Raw genomic sequence first — 27,177 nt, forward strand, 5'->3', positions numbered from 1 at the left:
GCTTTGATACAGCAATTCGAAAGTGAATAGGAAGTCTTTAAGCATAATTTCATATTGAGAAAAGAAATATTGAGAAAAGAAACAAAAAATAATTTGTTATGAATTGACATTTCAAACGATTTTTTAAGTTGCAATTTCAAAACGAAAAAAAAATTAAAACTTCTGATGGATTTTATAGGAGGTTGACTTAAACACTCAGTCAGCGAAACTTTTTTGTAGAGAAATGAAACTCACAGATGGATTCATTTCTCCTTATGGTGGATTATTTTTGTAATCGGACAAAAAACAACTGTCAACAGCAGATAATTCGTGCGAATCAATCGTTTAATGAGAACGACATTAGTTGAGATATGCCGCACAATTTCGCAAACCAAAAATCCCCGAAAGCTAGTTTAAATAATGGTTAAAAGTTGTGAGTGAATTGATATTGATTTTGAACATGAAATATCTTTATGATGAACAATGGAGCTGTTTAAACTTATCAGCTCACTCGCTCTCCCAAAGAAATACAGTTCATTATCAATCGAAAAAATATGCATCAGAAAAGTCTACTTGTGTTAATTTTCAAAGATTGTTATTTTAGAAATCCGAAAGTGTTGTCTGATTTTGTAGATTATTTCTGAAAGATAACGCTCAATTGTGTATCAGTTGTTATAGATAAAACCGTTTGACAATATTTTTATAAACATGTTAACTTTAAAATCATAGTTATTCAGTTTTGGGATTTTAATCAAAAACTTAAAAAATTAAAATAAATAAACAATCCATTGTCAAATAATTAGATTGAAACCAACGTAAACACCACAATTTTGACTGAATTTGACGAGATCGGCATAATTTGAGAGTATCAGCAAATCATTAGGTAAAAATCAGCCACATAGTACATTTTGTGATTGTGTAGAATAGGGACGAATGAGGATACTTGATCCCTGGGGATACTTGACTCTTTAGCTATATCTCGAAACTGGAATGACTTACTAGGTAAATGTTCTAGAAAAATGTGATAAATAGAGCAAAACAACTATGCTTTAAGCTTAAAAATTTCAGCAAAATATTTTTTTGAGTTATTGAATTTTGTTTGGAAAATATCACAAAATGTGACTTGAAGATCTTTTTTTATCACTTAAACATGTTTCTTACATGAAAAAATAAAAACAAAAATATAAATATTCCAAAACATAAATCGTTTGAGTGTAATATGAACTTCATTATACCAAGTTTTCAAAATAATGGTTAACTCTCAACATTTTTCAGATAAAGTTTTCTAAAATGTTCATCAGGGTTCAATTGATCCCTAGAGTTCAAAAAGGTGTTTTCTTCTTCGACATAGATCGTGGTCATTGCTGATTCAAAGATTACGATTATTTATCATATAACTGATATTTATGCAATAATTGTCTGGCAAAATGGGCTAAGGAAGTTGATTTTCTCTTAAATTCAGCAAATAGCGCCTTAAAGTATGCAATGTCACTAGGGTTGAGACATAGTTTTGGAATTTTCTTTTTCTGACATTTATGAATTGTGAAATGAGATAAAAAAAATGACAATCAAGTCTCCCTCAAATTCAAAAATATCGCATTTTTTTTACTTCCATGAAAATGCTTCTAGTTCATTTTTGGGTTCATCTATCGTTCCCTCTTTTGAAGCATACACTGCCGGCCAAAAGTTTGGGATCACCCACTAAAAAACATGCAAATTTTGATCGTTCATATCTGTTCTGTTCATGTATTTTGCCTAAATATAATGTTTTAGTTTTGAACTTAAAACTTAACCTAAAATTATAACATTTTCAAAAATCGCACTCAATATTCAAAGCCGATCATCTCGGGATAGGGTGGACCAAATCTCAAAATTTGAGTGGCATTAGAATTCCTGTTCTTTACTTCTCAAAACACAATCAAAAAATTCTGAGAAAAAATTCAAGAATGTATTTTTAATTAATAAAATAGACACTTGAGTTATCGTCCAAAAGTTTGGGATCACCTCTTTGTATGGTGAGTTTGGGATCATTCTTATAAAAACATGCAAATTTATTTTATTCATATCTTTCTCATCTAACATCGTATTGCATATCTGAAGGGTTCATTTGGAAGCTTAGGAATTGTTGTTTTTTTAAAAGATCATTCAAAAATTATATTTTAAAGTGAGAACTATAAAAAAAATCTGAGAACTTTCAAAAAAACAATTAATTTCAGGTGATTTTTTAATGGTTATCACTTCAAAATTTAATTTTTGAATGAATTTATTAAAAAACAACAATTCCTTAGCTTCCAAATGAACCCTTCAGATATGCAATACGATGTTAGATGAGAAAGATATGAATAAAATAAATTTGCATGTTTTTATAAGAATGATCTCAAACTCACCATACAAAGAGGTGATCCCAAACTTCTGGACGATAACTCAAGTGTCTATTTTATTAATTAAAAATACATTTTTGAATTTTTTCTCAAAATTTTTTGATTGTGTTTTGAGAAGTAAAAAACAGGAATTCTAATGCCACTCAAATTTTGAGATTTGGTCCACCCTATCCCGAGATGATCGGCTTTGAATATTGAGTGCGATTTTTTGAAAATGTTATAACTTTAGGTTAAGTTTTAAGTTCAAAACTAAAACATTATATTTGGGCAAAATACCTCCGAGATAGCTATTGCTCATCATCTTTCAAATGAGATCAGAAGATGCAATATGTCCTAAGACGGCTGAGATATGAACGATCAAAATTTGCATGTTTTTTAGTGGGTGATCCCAAACTTTTGGCCGGCAGTGTATAAACTTGAATTTACACGCTGCCAGAAATTGCGAAAGAAGGCGAGTTGCTAAATTTTTCCAAAACGATATGATAAAAATAAGAAAAGGGGATGAAGTATCCCCATTCTCCCCTACTTATTTATTTGGCATAGAACAGAAATAAGAAGTCTAGAAAAAAATTCAAATCAAGTGCGTTTCAGAAACATTGTTGTCACAATCATAAATTGATCAGAAATAATCTCCCTCCCACAACCCATAATGGTAGCAATTAGTTTTCTATTCTTCTCTCAACAGCAACTTTAAAGCGTGCCACAAGTGAACAATGTTTAAATCGATCGATTATCGGCTATCGATTCCCAGCGAGCTACTAGCAACAAATCCCAAACCCAACCCAACGCACGTTCGTTCCAATCTTTAAAAGCGAAACCGAACTCGAAGGCATGTGTGCATGAATCAATAATCCGACCGGAATGAACATTATCTCCATTCATACCGACGTCGACACAGACCGAACGACATTGTTGTGGGAAGTTGGAAAGTTGAAACCAAAATAGAAAAAAACACAAAAGAAAAATCGTTATCGTCAATCGAATCGAATCGAATCCAGTGAATTCATCGGCATGTTCGTCTGGCTTTCGAGGTGAACCAACTAAGAAAAACATCAACACAGGACTGAAAACATGTGAAAATAGTAAACAGAACGGTTCATTCGTTTGAGGAAAGTGGAACTGCGCAAACTCAACGATCCCCCCCGCCTTACCGAGTTCTTCGATGGGTAAGGGGGGATGAATTTTCGACGAAGGTTTAGGACTTTGTTGGAGGTTTTAAACCAACTGTCGGCATCGGAACGGACTCAGTCAGGATTTTCCGGTTGACGGTGACAAAACGTCCACTCTCCCTCGCAGAGCCAAAAACAGAGGGGGTGGGTCCCCACGTGAGTGTGTGTTTGTGTGTGACGCGCCCCGTTTATGATCTGCTTCTTTTTGGGTGGCTGGCTAACCAGAAAGGAAAGAATTCGGGGGGAAAAACCACTCCCCACTGAGAGTGTGTTCCGTGTCGTTTTATTGTCGAAGATTTGGCCCCAAACTTCCAATCGACCGCTGCCTGGAGTATGATTGAAGAACGTGAAAGTTGGGACGGACCGGTGGATCCAAGTTCAGAAGTTCAGAACCGAGTAGTGAAGAAGTTCTGGGGCTTGATTTGATTACCACGTGTCCTTTTGGCGAGAATCGTACTACGACGACCCCCCCAAGTTGTAGTAAATAGCTGCTCTAGTGTCTCGATATTGTCTGAAGAAAGAACGTAGCTGGAAGAATGCCGAGAAAGAAGCTTTAGTTTTGCTCCATTGTGCGTTGGTGTTTGGCTCGAGGAAAGCGAGTGGGCGGTCCCTGGTAAGGGGGGATGATTCTCGTCTGGTGACCAAGATTTCCGCTCTGGAGCTTTTGTTTTGGCTACGTTCTTAGACAGTGTTTTCCACGGAAAGTCTGCTGTAAATATCAGGAGAAAATTACCATATCAGCATAATTAGTGCGAATTAGCGCGAGTCGAAGGCGGAATATTTTAGTGAGGCTTTTCGCGGGTGTTTTTTTTGACTCTCAAAAGAGAGAAACACACATTCAATTAGTTTACAAGTTGAGAAACTCCGTTACACTTTAAAAGGATTAAATTGTGCGTTTGATAGTTTTTAAAGGAAATATAAAAAAAATAAAAAGATTCAAATCAAAACATCCACACCGAAACTTTTTTCCGAAGAAAGCTGGAAAAGCCGGGAAAAACGCAACCATTGGAATTCTCAAACCGAGGTAAGATTCTTCAAAAAATAAACACTCCAGACACGCTTGTTCGGGAAAAAATAACAGAAAACTCATCGACCCGTAAATTGAGCGAACCTCGTCGACCGTTTCTTGGCCATTGAAGCGTTACGCTCGAAACCGGACCCTGAAGGAGGAACACTTCGATAAAGAAAAAGGGTTAAAAAGGCGTGAACGACATCTCAAAACCCAACTGCAGAAAGGATAAACGAACTGAGGCCGTCTAAATTAAATCCACACATTTCGGGACTACTCTGGAAGCCGGAAGATATCGGCAAATATCGCACCCCATTCCGGATGAGAGATCGATTTCGGGATTTAACGATTCCAATCATAAGACCCTCGAATGGGGTTGAAGAAGCCCGAAAAAACAGAAGTGAAATGTGTGTGTGTGTGTTTGGAAGCCCGTAAAATCCCTACAATAACATCCCCATTCAGAAGGGAAGATATTCGCAATCAAATTTCACGAGGACCCATACTCTTTCACGAATAATGTGTCCGGGTCCCAAATGTGTAACACAAGTGGATCAAGTTTTAGAAAATTTTCGGATCAAAAACCCATTCATATCCCTTGCGGGGCATAAATAAACAACAACGAATGGTTGTGGAAACAGGAGGACATTGATCCGGACAACCAGCAACAATATCTGTGTGGTCACAAGCTGTAAATTTTGCTTCATGTTTTTGTGAGAATCACCCTCAGAAAAAGTGGTGGAAAAAAGTGTGGTGGGAGTTGGGTTGAAAAGTGTAGAAAAAAAAAAGAGTGAAAACAACTCTCTTTCACTGTTTCGAGTTGTTGTTTTGGGTACGTACGTGGTCTTTTTTTTCTCACTTTCCTTTCGGTGAAAAAAATGCATGTGAAAATATAAGCTCTATTGATTCGATTTGCGGTGAGGAAAAGGCAACCGGGAAAAGATACCGTTGAAGGAAAAAACAACCTTTCAATTTTTTTTGGATCTGTGGTTGTTGTTGCAGCGAAGAAGTTTCCGAATTGTGCTCTGCAGTGTGTCAACCAGTTTGAAGTCAGTTGGGAAGTCTGTCAGTCAATCCAAGGTAAGGTACATCCGTTTAAAGGAAACTTTTGTTTGGTATCAAAAATGTATGACAAATGATTCAATCATGCGGTGAATCGAAAAATATGAGGGGAAGAGGGTTTCGGTTGATTCGATTCTATTTGTCGCCACCATCGTAAGTCGGATTTGGTTGCATTTGTGGCTTTCTATAAACAAAACGTGGGAAAAAGTTAAGCAGATTTAAATCTTTTGAATATGAATAAATAAATAGAAAGCTTTATGTAGGGTTAGTTGCCCTACTTTGGACCCATTAAGCGGTGGTTTTTAAATAATCAAGGTTTTCTCACAATAGGACGGGAAATTTATATCCTTCAGGAAATTCATTTATAAGTCATGATCTTATCTGCAAGTTTCAATGAAAATTTTCAACATGGGTTTCGCCATTATTGAGAGATTTGCAAAGATATGGATGATTTAAATTTCCAACTTTGAACCTACTGTTCCTATTTTGGTACTTGACCGGTTCCTTTCATTGGACCTAGAACTAAAACTCCTTTAAACAGCTTGATTTGTCCAAAATAAATAAACAAATTTATTGTAAATGTAAACTTAAATCAAGTACTTTAATAAAATAGTATTACAGCTTTTTAAAATTTAAAAAAATAAAATATCTGTTATGAATATCACTAACACTTTTATTCCCCGTTAGCTCTATCAGCAAAACGATAGCTGAAACTTGATTGTGTTTACTTACTTATAGTTTATTTGCGTAAATCTGGCAAAAATGTTGGAAATATTCAATATTGGTTCTGAATTATGCCCCAATTAAAAATTCGCAACATAGTTGATTTGTTGGTTTTGATACAAAGATTTGGTGATGTCAGGTCTAAACATGGAACATCAAAGTCGAAAGTTTCCTATATTTGGACCCTTTGTAAATTTTCCGAGTTTTCCATTGATTTTAATGAATTTTTGGAAAAATGGGTAGTATGGTTCATATTGTTCACAGTGAAAGTAATTTCCCTTTAAATTTTGGCTTGGGAAGTAAAAAATCGTGATTTTTCCTTAAACACTCTAATTTCTCAATACGCGCCCCACTAAATGAGCTGTCTGATTTATCACTGATGAAGAGGTACATTTTTAAAAACGTTGAAAATTTTATCAGAAAGACTTTTAATGGCAAAAAACGGTATGGTAGGGTTCAGGAAGAATAAGAGTTCATTGTGTGCATAGGAATATCTTTATTTTATGTCAGCAAAATGAATTATTTTCAATTTTCGGCATTTTAGGACTAAAGTAGGCTCTAGGTCCAAAGTAGGAGCACTCACCCTATTTAAAGTAATCTTGACACAAGTAGGTACAATTTGATTTTACTAACATTACTTTTCCAAAGATTTATTTTCAATTCAAATGGTCAAGGGAACATACAGAATGTTAACGCTTTGTAGAAAACATAAATTCCTATTGACCTACGGATTAAACAATTGCAAAAAAAAGTGAAAAACCCCTCGTATTGTTTCATTTCACAGTATTGAAGTCGGTATGTAAACATTAAATTACCATTCAAATTCTGTTAGAAAATATTTTCAAAATAGTTTTCACCATATTCATGAAAAACATCATGTTCTGAACCTCCCCAATTTTTTTACAAACCACTTCAGTCAACTGATATGTACATGGTTTTAAAATAAAATCTTAGGAGAGCAGATTTTCAAATTACTGAGTTGGAAATGATCCATTCACTGAAATATAGAATAAGTTTGAGGTTACCATATTGCCCGATTTTTTCCGGGTTTGCTCAGATATCTACTACATACATATAAATGGGTTTTTGTCTGTCTGTATTTCTGTCTGTCTGTCTGTCTGTCTGTCTGTCTGTCTGTCTGTATGTCTGTCTGTGCCCTATAGACTCGGAAACTACTGAATCGATAGAAATGGAGGCCGGGGAAGGTTCCTATTATGGTTTGAAGCCCCGCCCTTTCTCTGGAAGAAGGAGCGGGGGTCAAACAAAAGAAAAATATTTGCATAACTTGAGAACCGATCAAGCAAATGGTACCAAATTTGGCGTGGGAGAGTGTTTGGGTACAGAAGATATATGTATTTGATTATTAGAAATTCCTTCCCCATTTCCAGTGAAGAGATAGGAAAGAGGGAAGGGGCCACTATTACATTTTTTACACATTTAAAAACTTATCAAGCAATTGGAAACCAAATTTAGTATGGTATGGAAATATATGGGATCAATATTTGGCACGCATCCCTTCTTCAAAAGGGGAGATGAAAAGAGAGGAGGGGGCTCCCTTGTATAATTTTAGAACTAATCAAGCAAATAAAGCTGAATTTGGATGTGAGGATATTTGGGTTCGATAAATGTTTCCATGATAATTTGGAACCCCATCCTTCTTCCAATGGGGAAATAGGAGAGAGAGAGGGGGGCTTCCATTCAAATTTATGTTCAAATGAAAAACAAATCGAGCAAATATAATCAAATGTTTGCATGGGTTTGTATTAGGGTATGATAAATGATTCTCGAATTTTTGGTATCTCTTTATCCTTCCAGTGATAAATATGGAGAGGGAGAGGAGCTTTTGTATTTTTTTTACATAACTGGAAAACTATAAGAGCAAATGGAATAAAAGTGGAGTGGAGTAGATCTAAGGAGAAAGGAAGGGGTCCCATACAGCTTTTTAGCACAAATCGAGCAATTTTCACTCTAAAGGGACAATTTTTTATAAGAGAGGTTGGACCCTCCCTTTTTCGGGGCGGAGTAGGAAAGGAGACAAGTTTTTTTTCATACTTTATTTGGCAATTTAATGTGTAAAAATTTCTTCTTCCATACAAATTTCCATACAAAATTGAAACGCGTTGCGCTAACTCAGGAATCAACAAAATCATCTCAAATATTACACTGATGCTTGGTGACCCAAAAATTCAATAAATTGTTTGAAAAAAGTCCAGTCCGGCTCGGTTGCCCGGATTCTATTGAAAAAACCGGATATTTACCGGATTTATTCTCATTCTCATGCTCAAATCAAGCTTAAAAATAAATTGTGTTGTAATTTTTTTTGTATTTATGCCTATAAATCGAAACTTTTTTTTAAGTTTCAAAAACATAATCATGAATCACTAATTGACACTCATTTCTAATTGTAAATTTCAATTTGTAAACATTAAATACAAAAAAAAGCCTTTTTTTTATCATGAAACACAAGAGAAGAGTTTGAAACAAACCATTTAAGGGGGGGGGGGGGGGGGTAGGGTTTAACACTTTCAAAAAATTGATTTTTTCATTTTTTTATTTTCTTATTGTAAAACATTTCAAGAATGTTGTGTCAAATTTTCAAGTCAATTGAAGCAAAACTGTAGAAGTTATAGGCCTTTATCTCCTCCTATCTAATACTGCAAGAAAGCAAGAGCAGAAACTTCAAACGCGTTTTTCTCGAAAGCACATTTTTAAAGTCCGTGGACATCGTCATTTGAAAACTACTTATCCGATTCTTTTCAAATTTGGAACATATTTTCTACATATAAAATGCCAGATCCCAACGTTTTTCTTTTTTGATTTTTTTACTTTGGGGAGATTTTACAGGTGAAAAATGGCGGATTTTTTCGCGAAAAATCGTAGTTTTTACTTCAAACAGCCACAAAAATTTCATAAAAATATTTTTAAGTTAAATAAAAACGTTGGGGTCCAGAAAAACATCTATTAAAAATATTTTGCTCTGATTTTTTGACTTCAGATGATTCTGTGCTGAGATACAGTGTCCACCGCAAATCCTGTTTTCTAAAAGGCATCCTCGAAAGTGCTCAGTCACCGGTCCATTTTTCAATATTTTTCTTCGAAAAAATAACTAAATGTTCTTTTAACAATGCTTTGTATAATACAAAAAATTTGAATACATTTGTTTGAACGATAGCTCTAGAAAAAAAATCGTGAAAATGGTGTTTTTTTTTTTATACCCGTTAGACCCTACCCCCCCCCCCCCTTAACTTCAAAAATAATTCTTCAAATGTCGAATACTAATTTTAAATATCGTCAAATTGAACACCATGTAACAGGCGTTTACCTCCTACAAATAATAAATCTATTATCTATCCTCTACTATATTACTAAAATTTTGGACTTAAAAAACGTGTCGTCATTACAAATGTTATGCTGATAAGAAATATTCTTCAAGAACCCAATCCATCATTTATTTATTTTCAAAATCGAATAGAAAATATCATAATGAGCTATTAATATTTTTGAATTTTGCGTCTAAAAACAAAATTTTGTAAGTTAGTTTGGAATTTGAAATATGTATTTTGGAAAACAAATGTCTAGAGTTTTGTTATAATATTCAAAAAAAAAAAAAAAATTGTAACAAATTAGCTTTCCAGGAACTGCTGCGTTTTTTGAATGTTGATTTTTAATACTTTGCTAGTGTTCTGATTTCAACCACTTACAAATGCTTAGTTAAACATCAATGTAAAATTCTATCAGAAAGAATTTAATTTTTCATATTTCACCTTAAGTGCCAAATTCAACTTACGGATGAAAAATCGTTCTACTCAGTATTTAGTTCAAACTTTTTGTTTCGGTTTGAAAAAATTTGAAGAACTTTGCCTTTCTCATTCAAATTACATACTTCCTACTTCACTGTCAGAATTAATTTTTTATATCTATCTTTTTCGAAACTTTTAATTTTTATTCGCTAGGTAATGAAAATTTTAAATACATTCAATCGTTTATTTCCTGTAATCAGTATGTACTCAAATTGGCGATCTTGATTTTCGTAATCCAGAATTCATGAACATTTACCAAAATCATCGACTTTTTTTCTTAACTTGAAGGACAAAACTACGAATTTCAAAATAATTTTTGAATCGTCTTAATCCGTGATTTTTTAGCTTTCTCAATGTTTAAAAAGTAATTGGAAATCATTTATCAGTTCATTTTTTTTATTTTTCAAACTTTTGCACTGCATTCATCGAACACAGTTGTAGCGGATAAGTTTTTCAATAACTGTTCGCCAACTGCAACGTTGATAAAAAGTCGCAAATGCTATAAAGATTGTTAAATGACTATGATCGAAACAACGAAAAACCAAAAGAAATGTATTATACGAATTTAAATTAAGCTTGACAGATTGACCGGTTTTATCCGGGTTTCCTTAAATATTTAAAACAAAATTTGGGCCAGTCCGGCCTAATTGCCCGGAATTCATTGATGAAAGCTCTGGGTTTTCCAGATTTATTTTCTTTATTCACCAAGACAAACTAAAAAAATTGTTTTGTTAAAAAATTGTAAATATATTTTGTATATCATTGACTGGTTATTTAAAAGCTTAAAACACTATTTAAAATCTGCTGATAAGTTTTGATGAAGTCTAACTTTTTTAGTTTTTTTAAATTGTTTTTTGTTGGAAAATTCTTTGGTTTTGACTAAATTTGACTGGCTATTAACAGGATTTTGGTCGAAAATTTTGAAATTACTTGCCTGGATTTTACAACGTTTTACTAAGCCCGAAATTTACCGGTCAGAATACGTGTGGAAAAAATTCTGGCACCCTTCGTTTCAACTAAGCTTTCCAGATTTTTTCTGAACTTACACGGGCCCGACAGATTCGGGCATTTTTACCGAAAAACCTGGCAAAATCCGGGCCTTGGGTTTTTAAATGTAAATCCTAAAAACCGGGCAGTATTCGGGCAAATCCTACCAAAAGGCAAGAGAAAAGGTATAAAATAAATATATGAAAAATTATTCAGATACAAACACATTACCAGTGTTCAAATCTTATCGTACAATTCTAAAAAATAATTTATTTCGTTAAAAACAGTGACAATTAAGTTGTTAATATTTGAACTAAACTTTATTTTAGGGTTTGGATTTAAAATTGTGAAAAACATCCGGTCAAATTCCGAGCTTTTTTTTTCCTCGAGCAACCAGGCCGGACTGGGAAATTCCTATTTTGTTTCTTTGAGATTCCAGGCAAAATGAAATGTCTAGTTTGAATGTTAAGAACTTTAAATCCAAACCTTTTTTTTATAATTTATTGTTAAGTTTTGATGCACAATTCTGATTCTGAAAGTTTTGCTTTTTTTTTCTTATTTTTGATTTAACATCGGAATTCAAATTGGGATTTATTTGGTATTTGTATAAAACTGAATTTATATTTTGATAATATTGATAAATTTTGAATAATTCTGCAAATCTGCTATGAAACAGTAATTTTATTTCTGATTTTCACAATTATGTTACAAGTTTCCTGAAAATTTTCAAACATCAGTCGGTTATATAAAAATACTTTCATACAATCATTTTAAGCGTTCAGCTAAACTTTTGTGATTTTTTTAATAAAAAGTATTAACACACTAGAGGAAATTTGATGTATTTTTGTTTTAAAAATGACTATACATCGCATGGTTCAGAAGGAAATCAGTCCTTAAAGCATAACCATAAAACCATAAAAAATGCCGTTTTTCTGATAATTATTACTCCTCTTTCGTTCGTTAAAAATTTCAGAGTAAGTATTCCAGACTAGTTTGTTTAAGCCAAGCTGACTGGCTTTTTTAAGCTTTGAATACTAAATTTCAATTCTGATGTTTTGTACTCAGATGGAATTCTCATAGGTATAAGAATTTTTATCTGATTTTTATATCTTAACTAGCTGACCCGGTGTGCTTTGCTACACCTTTCAAAATCAAATGATATTTTCAAAAATTATTCAAATTTTTATTGTTTTATTGACATTACTTTAAATAAAATTATAACATAATTCATAAGCAACCGCTATAAAATAAGAGCTGCAGCTGGAGTTTCGAATTGCAACACAAAGATAACATAAACGAATATTCTAAATCTTGCTCTATAAATTTGTGTTAAAGATCTAATAATTTGAAGCTATCTGGACGGTCTCAAATTAATCGTACGCAAACAATCTTACTGATAAAATATGGTTGTTTTTTCTTGATATGTTCTGGATTTATAAGAGGATGAAGGATGGATAAGAGAGCCCCTACCCTGTCCTTAATTTCACCCCCTGCTGAATGGAGGTCGTGATTTTTAACCTTCCAAAGCCGTTCGCAAAATTTCCGTTCAAATCTATTTTGGATAAATTTGACCTGCAGTTTACGTACTATCCCCTGGCCGCAAATATTGACCGATTTCGATGAATTTTAATTCATTGTATAGATAATTTTTTCTAGTTTCTCAATATCGAAAAAATAAGTCGAAATATTCTACGAGGTCCCCAGTAGCTGATTCCGAATGAAAAAAGTCCCGAAAAAGAGCTCTTTTTAGAATGCTTATAACTTGTGACAAATTCCAAACATTGCGCTGATTTTATAATATTTGAAATCGTCAAGAATAAATCTATCCATGGATGTATAACTTTTTGGTGGCCCAAAGGAAGTTTTGGCCGCTATCCCGGAACTTCCGGTAGAAAAAATTCTTACTTAAAAAAAGTCACCCAATTTTTGCTTTGCATTGCTGTATCTCGCTTACCAATGAAGCGATTCTCTTAATTCAAATTTTAGTTTTTTTTTCGTTAACTTTATTATTATTTTTGTAGAACATAGTTGGTTCCTCAAAAATCTCAGTTGTTCAGAAAATGGTAATGAAACTCACATCTTTTTTGTCATTTTTCAAACTCCCCCTCGTGTCAGTGGGTTAACGGTATTTTGTTAGCGTGATTTCTCTAAAATTTGAACTCAAATTGATCACTTTTTATATACCTAGAGATTCATTAGAATCTCCTCTTTCGATGGACATACTTTTTGTGTGGTGTTTTGAAAATTTGTAGCAACGTTTTTTCGAATTTACTGGAAGCTGTCAGATTTCAACCAGTTTGGCCCACATTTTCAGCAAGTTGATGTACAAATCTCGCACCCCTCACGTAGCCGCGGGAGAAACAAATCCTTTAGCTCTCTTTTTGTCGCTCACAAAATCTACCACCCAACCCAGCAACAGGAGGAACTGCCGTCTCGTCGCGTGGTTTGTTGATTGATTGTGCTGATGCTGATAACGAAATGAATGTTTTATTGTTGTAGGTATTGCTTGAATCCTTTTTTGATATTTTATATTATAAATATTTTAATGGATGGGCAACATTTCTAAAGTTCACGTCCATGATTTCAGATTTCAGATTTCAGGTTTCAGATTTCAGATTCAAATTTCAGATTCAGATTTCAGATTCAGATTTCAGATTCAGATTTCAGATTCAGATTTCAGATTCAGATTTCAGATTCAGATTTCAGATTCAGATTTCAGATTTAGAATTCAGATTCACATTTCAGATTCAGATTTCAGATTCAGATTTCAGATTCAGATTTCAGATTCAGATTTCAGATTCAGATTTCAGATTCAGATTTCAGATTCAGATTTCAGATTCAGATTTCAGATTCAGATTTCAGATTCAGATTTCAGATTCAGATTTCAGATTCAGATTTCAGATTCAGATTCAGATTCAGATTTCAGATTCAGATTTCAGATTCAGATTTCAGATTCAGATTTCAGATTCAGATTCTGATTTCAGATTCCAGATTCCAGATTTCAGATTCAATTTCAGATTTCAGATTCTTCAGATTCTTCTTCAGATTCTCGTAGACACTGCTTGAAATGAAAGAAAAGAACCATGATAACATTCAAAACAAATGTAGGTATCACTGAAGAATTCTAGTGATAAAATATCTAAAAAGATTCAAGAGGATTATTTCAATTTGGAGAAATAATCTTTCTCTATTTTAAAATCAAAACATTTACTACGCAGAGAGATAGCATAAGCACAATCAATCAACAAACCACGCGGCTGGCGAGTTGGGCAAATTTGCCCTAGCCATCAAAACCCGAAGAAAAAAAACACGCGACGAGACGGCAGTTCCTCCTGCTGCTGGGTTGGGTGGTAGATTTTGTGAGCGACAAAAAGAGAGCTAAAGGATTTGTTTCTCCCGCGGCTACGTGAGGGGTGCGAGATTTGTACATCAACCTGCTGAAAATGTGGGCCAAACTGGTTGAAATCTGACAGCTTCCAGTAAATTCGAAAAACGTTGCTACAAATTTTCAAAACACCACACAAAAAGTATGTCCATCGAAAGAGGAGATTCTAATGAATCTCTAGGTATATAAAAAGTGATCAATTTGAGTTCAAATTTTAGAGAAATCACGCTAACAAAATACCGTTAACCCACTGACACGAGGGGGAGTTTGAAAAATGACAAAAAAGATGTGAGTTTCATTACCATTTTCTGAACAACTGAGATTTTTGAGGAACCAACTTTGTTCTACAAAAATAATAATAAAGTTAACGAAAAAAAACTAAAATTTGAATTAAGAGAATCGCTTCATTGGTAAGCGAGATACAGCAATGCAAAGCAAAAATTGGGTGACTTTTTTTAAGTAAGAATTTTTTCTACCGGAAGTTCCGGGATAGCGGCCAAAACTTCCTTTGGGCCACCAAAAAGTTATACATCCATGGATAGATTTATTCTTGACGATTTCAAATATTATAAAATCAGCGCAATATTTGTAATTTGTCACAAGTTATAAGCATTCTAAAAAGAGCTCTTTTTCCGGACTTTTTTCATTCGGAATCAGCTACTGGGGACCTCGTAGAATATTTCGACTTATTTTTTCGATATTGAGAAACTAGAATAAATTATCTATACAATGAATTAAAATTCATCGAAATCGGTCAATATTTGCGGCCAGGGGAACTTACGCAAACTCTCGGGTCATATAGACCCGAACAGCCTAATTACGGATTTTTTTAAGCGAGCACTTCCGGTGGTCACAGGAAGTTGCCTGGTACTACAGATTGTGTATTTCGTGATTCCCCAGGGAGGTTTTTAAAATCAAATTTTTGCGATTTTTTCTCGAAGAGTTATGATGATTTGAATGTGCGCTTCGGGTCATATTGACCCGAACGACTTTGGAAGGTTAATAATCATTTCCATTTGTTGGCTTCGTCAGCATAAATTGAGAACTTATGTTAACACTATTGTATTGGGCTCACCTCCCTCCTCCTATGTACCTATTCACTGAAAGGAGGATGGTGTGTCAGATAATCATAGAATCATACCGAAATGATTTTCCATGTTAAGTTTTGTCCATTTCTCGGATTAAAAAAAAAGTTAAATGTAAGCCTCCTTTTCCCTTCCTATATTCCCAATTCTATCATCCTACTGCAAGAAAGGAATTGTTTTACATAGAAGAAAGTAGTTTTCGTACTCAAATACCTTTTGATGCCAAATTTGGTTTCATTTGCTCAATAAATTCTCGAGTTATGCAAAAAAATCATATGGAAGCTCTCCTTTCCCTCTTAATATCTTTCTGCTGAAAAAAAGGTGGGGCTTCAATTTATGAAAGAAACATTTCTCGAATCCAAAAACCCTCATATGCCAAATATGGTAAAATTTGCAAGATCAACTCTCTCCAGTTATACTGAAAATTGTAAGGGAGACCTTTCCTCCCCCTTTTCATCCACCTCTTTGAAGGAGTGAGGGATACCAAATATTCATAAAAGCATTTCTCGTACCCAAATATCGTTCCATGCCAAATTTGGTTCCATTTGCTGTTGTGGTTTTTGAGTTATGGTGTAAAAATTGTATGAAACTCCTCTCCCTCTTTCCTTTCTCCCCATTGGAAGAAGGAAGGGTTCTCAAACAATCATTAGAACATGTCACGTTCTCAAATACCCGCCCATGCCAAATTTGGTTCCGTTTGCTTAATTAGTTGTTGAGTTGTGTAAAAAAAAATATGAAAGAGGCCCCCTACCTGTTTCGACAAAAAAAGGGAGGGGTCACAAATAATCATTGAAATATTTTTCGTATCCCAATACCTTCCTGTGCCAAATTTGGTTCCAATATCTTGATTAGTTTTCGAGTTACATGAAAAATTGTAAGGTAGCCCCCCTCCCCCTTCCTATCTCCCCACTGAGAGGAGGGAGGGGTATCTAATATTCATAGGAATATTCTTCGTACCCAAATACCACCCCATGCCAATTTTGATACCATTTGCTTGATGGGTGCTCGGGTTATGCAAAAAATTGTCTTTTGTTTGGGAGGCCCCTCCCTCCCTTATTGAGAAAGGGAGGGGTCTCAAACCATAATAAGAACCTTTCCCGGCCTCCAACAACCCCACATGCCAAGTTTCACGCAAATCGGTTCAGTAGTTCCCGAGTCTATAGGGAATAGACAGACAGACAGACAGACAGACAGACAGACAGACAGACAGACAGAAATTCATTTTTAATATATATAGGGGAGAATGAGGATACTTGATCCCTGGGGATACTTGATTCCTTAGCTATATCTCGAAACTGGAATGTCTTACAAAGATCAAATGTTCTAGAAAAATGTGCCAAAATGAGCAAAATAACAATGCTTGTAGTTTGAAAAATTTTAACAAAATAATTGTTTGAGTAATTGAACTTTGTTTGAAAAATTTCACAAAATGTAACTTGAAGATCTTTTTTCATCACTTTAAAATGTTCCTTACATGGGAAAATTATGAAAACAATATTTGTTCCAATTTATCAATCGTTCGAGCGTAAAATGAACTTCATAATGCCATACTTTCAAAGTAATGGAAAACTCTCAACTTTTTTCAGAAAAAGTTTTCTAAAATATTGATTATGGGTACAATTGATCCCCTAGAGTTGGGTACAATTGATCCCCCCTTCCAAACGGCATATTCTTCTTCTGAAATGATCGTTATGATTGCTGATTACGAAATTACTAATATTTATCTCAAAACTAATATTTATCAAACAATTGTCTGAAGAAAAGAGCAAAAATAATTAATTTTCTCTTAATTATAAAAAATAGCGCCTTTAAGTATGCAATGTTATTAGCGTTGAGACAAAGTTATAGAATTTTCTTCTTATGTCTGCTATAAATTGTGAAATGAGAACAAACATGACCAAAATAGTCAATTAACATTCTATCTTGGGGTTTTGTTTGATTTTTATACAAGGATTAGGGCTTCCTGAATAAAAGATAAAGTCTCCTTCAATAGGGGATCAAGTCTCCCCTAACTTCAGAAAAATCGCAATTTTTTTACTCCCACGAAAATGCTTCTTATTCATCATCGGCTTCATGTATCGTTCTAACTTTTGGAGCATATAAACTTGAAGTTACAAGCTGTCAGAAAATGTCAAAGACGGCGAGTTGCTAAATTTTTCCAAAAAGATATGTTGAAAATAAGAAAAGGGGATCAAGTATCCCCACTCTCCCCTACAGTGAGCGAAATAAGAATAGCACCACTATGTGTTTTGCTTGTTAAAATATGAATGATTGAAATTTACGAAAATTTTCTTCCACAGTTTGTTCTGAATTGTTCAACGAATAAATCAAGCATAAGTTTACTTTTTTTGGACGTAGCAATTGGCGTTGAGGACCAAAAATGTGAAAAAAGGGTGCGAAATAAGAATAGCACCACTTGAGTTTTTCAACAAAAACAAGATTATTTTAAAAAAATTACTGTGTAAAAGTGAATAATAATGCTTCTACGAATTATTTGAATAGATAACTGCATTTTAGGAGTTTTCCAAAAATCCAAAGGTTTTCAAAGGTATTAAATGGGGGTTTTAAGAGATGCTCCTCTAGCGTTGAGGAATTTGATATATGAGCCTTAAAACTTTATCAAACTGCTTGATTTCTTCATTAACATTCATAAGTATGACGCAAAATGATGAAACATAGATTTGAGGCTGAGTTTGAATCCAAAAAGCAGGTTGGAATTCAAAAATACTAATATTTTTTAATAGTCAAACACTATTTCTCTATTTTTAAGTCATAGATGGCAGCACTATCTTGCCATTTAACCAAATTCATGCCCATTTTCGAATATCCGGAATTAATTAGGGAGTGCTGGATGATTTTGGTCAAGAAATAAATACATGTACCGTGTGAACGCTTTGGAAATTCTAAGATCACTAAATCCAAAAAAAATATAAAATTGCATCAAGGTCACTAAAAGTGAATTTTTTGGACCGATTATCAGAATAAAGTTATACCTTGCGATGGAGCTTGATGGAACAGACGGTTAGCAGTATTATTGATATGATTACAATTGAATTGGAAGTTGAGATGAGCAGGCATTTTTTTCGGTTGTACATTTTTGTGCTGGTGATTCTTTTGCAAATCCGGGAAAGCTTTCTGCAGCATGAACTTCCACAAAACTGTGATGGGAAAATACCTCAAAATGATAAATATGGGCCTAAATAAACCTGGAAAATCAATATTGAGACTAAATTTGGTTTTAACTGCAAGATAGTGCTGCCATCTATGACTTGAAACTGAAAAAAGTGTGGTTTACTGAACAAAATCAAAGTTTCCGATTTTCAACCTATTTTTTTCTGATTCAAAATTAATCCCGAATGTTTGTTTCATCATTTCACGTCATTTTTATGAAGAAAGTAAGTAGTTTAATAAAGAATTACAGCTCAAATATCAAATTCCTTCACGCTAGAGAAGCATCTCTTAAAACCCCCTTTTAAAACCTTTGAAAACCTTTGGAATTCTTAAAAACTCCTTAAAATGCAGTTATCTTTTCATATAATTCGTAGAAGCTTATTATTCACTTTAACACAGTAAATTTTTAAAATAATCTTGTTGTTGTTAAAAAACTCAAGTAGTGCTATTCTTATTTCGCACCCTTTTTTCACATTTTTGGTTCTCATCGTCAATTGCTACGTCCAAAAAAAGTAAACTTATGCTTGATTTATCCGTTAAGCAATTCAGAAAAAAACTGTGGAAGAAAATTTTCGTATTTTTCAAGCATTGATATTTTAACAAGCAAAACACATAGTGGTGCTATTCTTATTTCGCTCACTGTAGATTAAATTTTTTATTGAATTTCTAATGACGGCTCCTTATTTCGAATTGTTTCTCTGATTATAAGTTTCCATCGGATTAGAATAGTGTAAGGTTACTGTATTTATTTCCCTTTTAAATGAACCCCAAATCAGTTCTGAAATTGGAATGAAATTTAGGTAAAAATAAAAATATTCAACCGAAGAGAGCCAACCAGTTTTCCGTTTTCATGTTATTTTATTGAGTTAAATTCCGATAGTTTGTTTAAGCTTGATTTTTCTCTCGAAACAATTTTTTCATTAAAGCGAAATCTGTTGAATGAAATGTGTCGATATTATCGATAAAAACAGGTAAATCATTTTACCCGACTTTTTTGTAACACTTGCCATCGACCGCAACAACATCCCTCATCTATCGTAATCCGAAACTTTTTAGCACCTTCCGGTCGATAAAATGATAATTATTTCCCATCCTCACCGGTTTACCTGCTGGTGGCTGTTGTGCTGATTTTAAGGATGGTGAATGAAGCAACTCACCGGATGTGCGCACAGGTGCGGCAATGAAACAATAATTAATGATCCCGCGCTTTATCCCCTCAAAAATGGTATCGCTCTCTGGAGCCACCGAAAAATTTCAAGCACATAATATTTCGAACCCTTTTCTCAGGTACCCGCGTTAAGTGGTTATGGTTTTCAGTAATATCAAATTGATTGAAGATTGCCTCACCCTTTTTGGTCATTATTTTTAAAGTGTCAATTAAGTTTTGTGTTCTGAAATGAGATGCCAACAATTTGTTTAAAAGAGATCTTTGGGTCAAGATAAGCAATTTGTTCGAATTTTTCATAAAATTGAACGTTGTTTTAATCGTTTCATAGTTTTTTTTTTCAGAAATTTCATGTCGTTCTAGTTAAATCATAATTAGATGAAAAACTAAAGATTTCAGTAATCTGATTAAAAGAATCCATTTTATTTTGTAACATTTTCCTCTTTACTTAAGCTCTATCTTATTTCCATGTAAATTAAAATTGAACACTTTAAGTAGCACTTGCCTATTTTCTCTCATTCAAAATGCCTTCATTTCGCTCTAACTGAATCCGAAACCGTGCTTCCGACTGTCATCACTTGACACCGAAAGCAAGATACGATAATTTAATTCTGTTTCGAGAATCAAGAAGCAGCAAGGCTCCACTGGCCTTCGTTGGCCTTGAAGTTTTCTTCTTCTCCGTAGGTCGAAGTCGTTGTCGTCGAGGAAAAGTGCTGCCACGATAGATTAAAAGAAGGTGAAATTTCACAACTTCCGCCGGTGGCATCATAATAATTTTATTTCCTTTGACATTTTCTTCCAATTTGGCTTCGAGGTAGGAGAGAGAGAGACGAAGAGACGATGCAGAGTGGAATGAAATATTCACAACACGGAGCACAAATTTGAATCATGTTTTCCATTAAATCATTCATTAGGTGCAAACTCACTTTGTGTTGTCAAGGTGCTGGGAGCAATTTCTTTTCACGATGTTTTCAATTGAAAGTTTTTTGATAAAATCCTTAGAATTATGACTGTATTCCCCGGAAACTTGAAATCTGGAATGATAATCATCATTTCACAACGTAAATCGAAATTGTTTAGTCGTTTTTCAACAATTTTGAATGCTTTTCGATAAAAACTCTCCTTCCTCTAATATTTACAATTTTTTTAAATAATTTATTTGTGCTTTTTAAATTCATGCATTGATTCGTCCCAACTGACAGATACTTAACCGCTGCGTATCCCAAACCTCTAAAAATTTACTATTACTTTTTTCGTCCATACCTAATTATGGATACAGATTTTCAATTCTGAACTCTCTTTCTAAAAAGAAGTTAAAAAAAATTTGAGGTAACTGCTTTTTCAGATGGAAATGATAGATTTTCTAACTAATTGAGATTTTCAAACACAATAACCAGTTAGGTAGTATCTCTTATGTCAGGGCATTTAATTCTGTAGCGTCAAGGCAAACGTATAAAAATATATACATTGTAGTGTCTGAAAAAACGTCAGTTTGCTTATTCTTATGCAATAGAATTCCTTTCTGTATTGACCTGATGGGGTAAAGCTATCTCGTAAACAAAGTCCAGGAGGTGTTCAAAATCTAAGACTGTTTCAGCCCCGATGCCGAATATTGGGACCATCATTAATGAACTCTTGAAAAATTGTCACTTTGTAATTTTCTTACAATCATTTTGAGACAAATGTTGTTTTTATTTTTATTTTTTCAAACTTCATTTTACTCAGAGCTTTATCCGGAGTTCGAGAACAAAATTCAAAATCATTTGCGATATGAATTCATGAAGAATTGTCTTTGCTTCATATTTCAGAAGAATTAAAAATCACAAATATAAAAACTAATTTGTTAAGAGAAGAAGGAGGAATCTGATATCCATATATTTTTAACTTTGATTCACTCAAAAATTTTAATTATTTATTAGTAAAAATGAATGAATAACGAAGCAGATTTCACTGAATTCATCCTCACAGAATTGCTTGTGTATGAGGGCAAACTTTGGATTGGCCTTTATAACGATCCTGCTGAAAAAGACTGCGCCGATTTACATCTTGATCATACTGAGCAGTTTGCATTAACTAATAATAAAACCACGTTTGTTATTATCGATTCAATTATTGATCTTTTTAAATATGCTGGAAGAATCCAGAATTTCAAAGATTTCATGTGTTGCTCAAATTTAGCTGCGATAACAATGAACCTACTGTTTCCATAATACCGGCAATTCCCTGCTTGATTTGATTCTAATCGACTCACGACCGGTTAAGCCAAATCTCTTTATTAGGTGTTTCACACCACGATTTAGTTTTTGCGGCATTGAATTTTCCTAAAATTGTAGAATCAAACGGTTTTTGGTGTCAAGATTTGTAAAAATTTGAATCAAATGCACTCCAAACCAGGGATGGAAAAAAATCTCTTCTAGCGACTTTTGAGCAGGGAGCGACCAATCGTAGGACACATTCAAATCGCCCTAGCAAGCGATACTCTCTGCTCTGTTACAGTTATGTGGGGAGATCTCCGAGAGTGACGAGTTACCACAATCTTAAAAAAGCAAGATAAAAAGAAAGTCCTTGATGAGCGCACTCGCTATGCCTTCCAATATCGTACATACGGATTGTTGTGAGTGGTTGCAACAAAATGCGAATCTCTAAACGTACAGATCCTAACTTAGCACAGATCGCGATATGTACAACATGCGATCGGATCCCATCATTGCGTTAAGATTGTGATTATTTGGAAGATTCAAAGAGTAGCTCTTGCTCGCAACAACATTTGTGTGTTGCTTGGTCGTTTGTTTGGAATAGTACGCAACGGCAATTAATTAGATAAGCCTTGGAATGTAATATAGTAAAAGATGAAAAACAATTCAAACGATGAGGGGGGGGGGGGGGGGGTTGGCGGGGAAAACTGTTGCAAGAAGTAAAAAAAATCCACAAAAATGAAAGAAATTTCGAAAAAAATTGAAATAGTTTTAAAAAAAATTACATTCAGAATCTATTGACTTTATTGACTTTTTTTGATATTGTGTTGAAACGGTGTGCTAAATTTCAGCACTGTTTTTAAAACTTCCTTTCTGTTTGATGCCCGATGGTTACCGACGAAATTGCAAGAATAAAATTGCATACAACTCGTTGCAAAAATCGAATTTTTCACCACACGGTAACCCTCGTTAGATAAATCCTCGACTCGTGCTGGAAAATCTACTTTTCGCAACTTGTAGCATAAATAAAAAAAGATATATCTATTTGAAAAAATCATTGAGATTTCAATTTCTAAACTACATATTTACGTTGGCTTAGGTGCAGAATGTTAGTTACATCATTCTGTTTAAAGATTTCAGAGGCATTTTTTAATTAGTAAAATTTAGCTAAAAACAGTGTTGAAAAGTGCTTATTTTCAACACTGCTTTTTTCATATCTAATCATTAGTATTGACTGGTTATATGTTCTACGCTCCAGGATATTTTTAGAAATTGTAAAAAAAACTGTGTTTGTAAATCTTTAAAACTGCAGTTTTTAATTTAAAAGTTCGATGCTTGATTTTTTTGTAAATGTATTAAATTCTGTTCCATGTTCCCATTCCATAATGGGAACAACATTATCAGTGTCTATGTGAAAAACCTGATAACCTGATTCTATTTAGATAGAATTTTGCATCCTGAATCCAAATCATGTGTGGGATATTGATGAAATCAATCGATCATAACTTATGAAACAACTATCTTTAAAAAAACATGAAGTAAATTCAAACTAAGAAGTTGTACTTAATTTAAAATAGAATTTAAATTCTGCATAACTTTTAAATTTTCAGAACAAGTAAAGAACTACGAATATTTTGATTTATGCCTTAAAATAAGCGTGGTTGAACATTCTTTCAACATTAACATATAAACCAAACTAAGAAAAATCATGCAAGAGAGACCCTTTCCAACTTTTTCTAAGAAGTCAAGACTACCCGCGTTCTTAGAGAAATTTTATAATTCAATTAAAACCTTTTATTTGAGCTTCTTCGAACTATTCTATAGTTTTACCAAATTTAAATAATTTTACTTGTTTTTTTTTCAAGTGTTTAACTTTGAATTCCAGTTTCCAGATCTAATAGAAAAAACTAATTGTCCATTCAGCGCTTTTTAATTATTTTTTGAGCTGATTTTTGGGTTTTATCAGTTAAAGGTAATTCCGATTGAATATCGTAAAATAAACGGAGATATTTCCACAAAAAAGAGTTAGGAACCAATCAAGCAATTAAAATTGTGCCCTTATTTGTGTGAGAATTAAAAATCAATATGAAATATCTCAATTTAATTGTATAATTCATAATCTGACAAGATTTTGAATCTTTTATGCTAGAATAATGAATTAAAAATGCATATTTAAAAGAAATGAATAATAACTTAAAGGATTCTTCGAAATTGATGTGTTTGTATTTAAACAAAAAAAGTCTAATAAAATTTTTTATTTGATAATTTTGGTTTTTGCAGATCTAGATTATTCATTTTTTCGAACTTTTGTTTATCAATTTTGTAAGACGAGTTCTCATACTCGAATATCCACTTGCAATATGAACTTCTGGATGTCATTGGAATTAAATTGTTTAAATTGAATCAAAATTTAACCGTTTATTGAACATAAAACAGAATAAACGACTTTTTGGCAATTTCAGATTATTTATAAAAAAAATCTTATTTTTTATGTGGACATAGGTCCGTATTGGACCTTTCTTTAAAATCATATATCGGAGAATCTTGAAAATCACGAAGTCTTGGCGAATGCACTAAGAAAGAAAATCAGATACAGGCATGTAGACATGATTGTAGCCCAAAAATCACTTTAATGTTAACTTTCAATATTGAAAATTTAAACATTTATTTGAATTTTAATTGATTTAAAATTTTGATGGACCAAAAATTTAAATCCTACATTAAAAGTAATTTGTTTCAGAAGAAAAAGTGTCGTGGTCGTAGGAAATTTGAAATGAAAATTAAAAAGAACATGCCATACTGAAAATATCAAAGTCAAACAGTTTTTTGCAAAATATTCACACATTCATATATTTGTAAAAAAATCCATGTTCAGAATACAATGAACAATATACAATTTAAGATTTTAATTTATATTCGCATAAACATTACAAAAGTAAGCTGCAGCTTTCATTTTCAAAAGTGTGCTTCTGATTGATTATGTTATAAGAAGATGCAAATTTATTAAATCAAAATTATTTTTTAAAAATTTTAATTATTCCAAGAAAGTGTAGCAAAGCGCATCGGGTGTGCTAGTATACAATAAACAAAAAACACAAAACATTTAACAAAAAAAATTTTTTTTCATAAGTATGTATTTTAATTGATAAGGGTTCCATGCCTCGAAAAAAAAACTGTGAAGTTTGGCGGTAGATTTTTATAAATATGGGAGTTTCATGAAAATGGTTTATGAAATCTAAACAGACTTGACATTTAAAATAATAGTATAGTAAAAAGGTATATTTGAGGTATCAAATCAAGGTTTTAATAAAGAAAAACTAAAAATATCAAACACAAACTGCGTTTAGAAAAAAACGAATATGTTCTTCAAGTTAAGACGTTCAATATCACTTCGTATCACGGAATCATTAAATCATCCTAATTTAACTCAGTAAAATTTAATTGAGTTTTCAAACTGTTAACAGTTTACAACAAAATGAGCAAAACTTTATCTTTATGTTCATATGTAGCGAACTGGTGGTGATACCTGTTCAAAGATTTAATGAAATATCATTAAATATCAATTAAATGAACATTTAAAAAAAAAGAACACTTTCCCGGTGATTTGTGGAAACTTCCAGCTTCCTGGCAAAGCTTTGATATTCCAGAAATTTTCCGGATTTTTCCTTATTCCCAATCACTTCATTTTAGCCAACTTGATTTTATTCCAGTTTTATCAGCTTCTGCTTGGAGCTTTCAATACATAAGTTAAAAAAAATCATATTAATACCAATTCAAACTAATTATTAATATAAGCGCTATGGTGATCTAAAACAAGGTAATAAATTTTGAATCAATCAGTTAAAAACTCCCATGCCCGTGCGCTAAGCCAAAAAAAATTCTTCAACATGTGCCGGCCGACAGTTGAACTTCCATCCACGTCGTCTGTCATATGTTGTTGCTTCGTTTGCGCCATCCGATTCGGATCCGCATGGATCTGTGTATGTAAGACACTCACTCTCAGCGAGCCAAGCGTACGTTGCGATTGGTTAAAGTTCGCTAGCAAAAAGGGTAGCTCTTCTCCCCGAGCTACACACAGTCTCAAAATGTGTTTGTCGGTATTCAACCATCATCGTTTCAATAAAGATCTTCTATCGAGGGGATATGATTTTGCTCTCGGTTTGTACAGATCGCGACTTGTACACTTGACGACTAAACGTTTGTCGGATCAAAATCCTTTCGCTTCCATCCCTGCTCCAAACTATAAGTTACGAAACACACTGTAACGGATTTCTGAGAATTGATGATTCTGATAGACTTGTCAGCCATTCCAATACATTTTTGTTGGAAATTCACGAAACGATTTCACCTTCTTAACACTAAACATACCGACACTTTGTATATACCTATTCATACCGCGAGCGGTCAAATGACGGCAAACACCATTTTCGCTAAAACTCTCTTGTTTCCCAGCCGATTTCTACCAAGTTTATAGTTTTGAAAAGCTTATAATTCGACTCAAATATGTTTCTCAGACAATTTTCAGCTACAATCAATAACTTTAAAGTTATTTACAGTACAAGAAAAATTTTATGAAAAAACATGCTTCAGGAAAAAGGTTGTAAATCAGTTATTAAGTGCTCGAAAAAAATTTCACTTAGTGCGTGAGAAAGCTGAAGTTAGAAGCTGTATGTTGCACATATGGAAATTTTTTTCAAAAATTTTCTAAGATCATGGTCACAAAAAATGTGAAAAAGTTGTTTAAAACCCGTACTTTTCAATCAATCAACCGCCAAAGCTGTTCCTGTTACAGTAGAAAATTTTGAAAAAGTGAATTGAAAAGTAGACGTAATTTGTCACATTTTGGCATCTTTAGATTTTTAAAATACTAAATACATAATTTTTGACGGCTTTTCAAAGGTAGTTGTTTCGTGAACTTTTTATGAATCTGGATTATCTGAGACAATCCCTACACCCAAATTCAGCTTTGCACTGGATTTTGAGTACGTTAACGTATAGTTTAGGCAATAAAACTATATGCAAAAGAAAGCAAATTTCAAACCGGCTCTAGTGATGTAACTGCATTGGCG

The 27,177-nt window shown here is 33.3% G+C and overlaps 1 long non-coding RNA gene across 1 annotated transcript in view; it reads left to right on the forward strand.

Moving 5' to 3' along the window:
• The first annotated feature begins 3,617 nt into the window (after positions 1-3,617).
• Positions 3,618-27,177, forward strand: part of LOC129757270 (uncharacterized) — a 125,914-nt gene continuing 102,354 nt past the window's right edge. Inside the window, exon 1 of the long non-coding RNA XR_008739663.1 lies at positions 3,618-5,615. This is a non-coding gene — a long non-coding RNA (uncharacterized LOC129757270). The remainder of the gene's footprint in view (positions 5,616-27,177) is intronic.

The sequence above is a fragment of the Uranotaenia lowii genome, chromosome 3 (genome assembly GCF_029784155.1).
Source record: "Uranotaenia lowii strain MFRU-FL chromosome 3, ASM2978415v1, whole genome shotgun sequence".
Classification (NCBI taxonomy): domain Eukaryota; kingdom Metazoa; phylum Arthropoda; class Insecta; order Diptera; family Culicidae; genus Uranotaenia; species Uranotaenia lowii.